We start from the raw sequence: 2,500 nt of genomic DNA on the forward strand, positions 1-2,500 counted from the left end.
GTCTAATTTGCGCAATAAGTCATCTATTACTAAATTGAACAAGAATCCTGACATGGGGTCGCCTTGCTTTACTCCACGATTTATATTAATCGGCGCGGATCGAGAGCCATGACACTCTAGAATAGTAGTTACGTCTTTGTATGTATTTTCAATGTACTCTATTGTGTGAGAATCTATTCCTTTTTTATTTAGTGCATCTATTATCGATGTTATATTTACAGAATCGAATGCTTTTGCAAGATCTATTGATAAAATAGTGAATGGTTTGGCTTTGCGTCTATTCATTTTGATTATAGTTTGTAGGATTGTACTATTAGCCATTATGCCATCTGTTTTAGTGAAACCTCTTTGAGCACTTGAGAGACGTATGTGATCTTCTAAACGAGTAACCACTATCTTATTAAGTAGGCGGAGTATTCTACTCGATATTGTGATAGGGCGCCACTGTTTGGGGTCGGTAAGATCCCCGGCTTTAGGCAACAGTGTTGTCCTATTTAATCGCAAGATGGGGGGCAAGGTCTTCGTACCCCACATAATATTCAGTAAGGCATGCAGGTCATGTCGCGGCATACTGCGAAGGATTTTTCGGTCGATCATATCTACACCAGGAGCAGATTCTTTTAATTTTGACAACTGTTCATGTATTTCAACATATGTTATGGGGTAGCATAAGTTAGTTAGTTTATTTAGCCTATGTTTTGTGGGTTTCCATCCTAATTCATTTTTTTCAAACAGTTTTTTATAGTATTCAGTAAATTTATCCATCGGAGGTGCTTGTTTTACATTAAGCTCATTACTGGTAAGTATATATTCTGCTACCTGGCTGGGATTTGTTTTATATAATTTTTGTATACGCGCGTAATCGCTTGATTTTCTTTTAGCCCGGTTTCCAATTCGTTTTTCGTAGGTTTTAATGTATTTTCCATTTCGTTTGCTGCTTTTGTTATTGTTTCTATGCATGTTATTTTTATTTTTGTTTTTATTTCTTATTTTACTGGTTTTATCGGTCGAGTTTTTACTATTGCATGCATTATTATTTTGTATTGTGTTTGTAGGAATAGCTTTTATATATTCGTCTAACATGGTCATAATATTCGTTATTGGAGCATTTCCCAGTACAGCTTCAATAATACGAGACATTTCATTTGTTGTTTCAGTACGAAGTTCCTGCAAGAGATGACAAATTTCTTGAGATGGTATTACTCTACATGATTCAGCCACATCTCCAACATGGCATTCACCTGACGACGGTTCTTGCACAGCATCTCTGTTTGGAATATCCTCTAGTCTTGTCAGCACTACCCTGGGTGTTAGCGGGCATATTTTGCGTATATCTTCCATGGCTGCATCTTCGATCTGTTTAGTAAGGTATGTTTTATATATTTCTCTATTTCTTAACTTCTTTATGCCTTCAATCGGTCGTCCGGAGATATCAGATAATATTTTAATAATGTCTTTTTTTAACATGTTTTGTCTATTGGGTATTTTGGCTTCGTGGTATGCAATCATTCTGATTTCACCATCTGTATATTGCGATCTTGATGCGGCTATTCGTTTGTCTCGTAATTCTAAGTCTGTATTATTATACTGTTCAGTGTGTGTTTTACGTTGGTGTTGACGTAAACCGGCATAAGTTTTGTAGGACTTCTTACATATGTCACACGTGTAACCGTTGAGTTGTATTGGTGGTGCATTACAGCGCCATTTATGCTGGGTTATACTCGAGGTTGGTCGGCCACTCAAATCTATCTTACATGATGGACAGGTATTTGTGTTATGATCCAAATCGTAATCCTTTTTTGCATTGCCTTTGTCGTCGTAAGCCAGAGAGCTGCTTGCTCCCTGGGTAGAAGGATCCACCAATGCTGCCGCCACTGCTCGGGACCGGCAGCGTCCGAGGCTTGTTTCATTTTTCTTTGGTGCAATATAATTTGCCCGAGGGCATGAACCAAACGGGCTGCAAACCCGAGAGGTCCATTGGGCTTTCGCCCGGGTCGCCGCACTCCGTTTAGCCATGGAGTCATTTGACCACCATGTTACCGGCAGGTACCCCGAGGAGGTAGGTAGTGCGACTTGGACGGGAGAGGCTGAGGGGCCAAAGGCCTGTATTACGCATCACCGTCCCTGTAACTACGACTCTCAAAAGCGACCACGTCGCGCTCACGGTGTCACTCGATGTTAAGTGGCTCCCGATCCCTCCGCACCTCCACGAGGTGGGAGCTGGGCAACGTTCAGTTGGCAACAACTGAACGGCTGAGCCGGAGGGAAGACACCGTGAGCGCGACGAGGCCCCTTAAGAGAGTCATAGTTACTCCCGCCGTTTACCCGCGCTTTTTTGAATTTCTTCACGTTGACATTCAGAGCACTGGGCAGAAATCACATTGCGTCATCACCCGTGAGGGCCATCGCAATGCTTTGTTTTAATTAGACAGTCGGATTCCCCTAGTCCGTGCCAGTTCTGAGCTAAGCGTTGAATGGCGGCCGAAGAAGCGACCACGAC

At 42.0% G+C, this 2,500-nt stretch overlaps 1 pseudogene; it reads right to left on the bottom strand.

Moving 5' to 3' along the window:
• The window catches only part of LOC143307381 (large subunit ribosomal RNA), a 7,944-nt pseudogene that overhangs the window by 2,857 nt on the left and 2,587 nt on the right, over window positions 1-2,500 (bottom strand).

Source organism: Osmia lignaria, unplaced genomic scaffold (assembly GCF_051020975.1).
Source record: "Osmia lignaria lignaria isolate PbOS001 unplaced genomic scaffold, iyOsmLign1 scaffold0052, whole genome shotgun sequence".
NCBI classification, from domain to species: domain Eukaryota; kingdom Metazoa; phylum Arthropoda; class Insecta; order Hymenoptera; family Megachilidae; genus Osmia; species Osmia lignaria.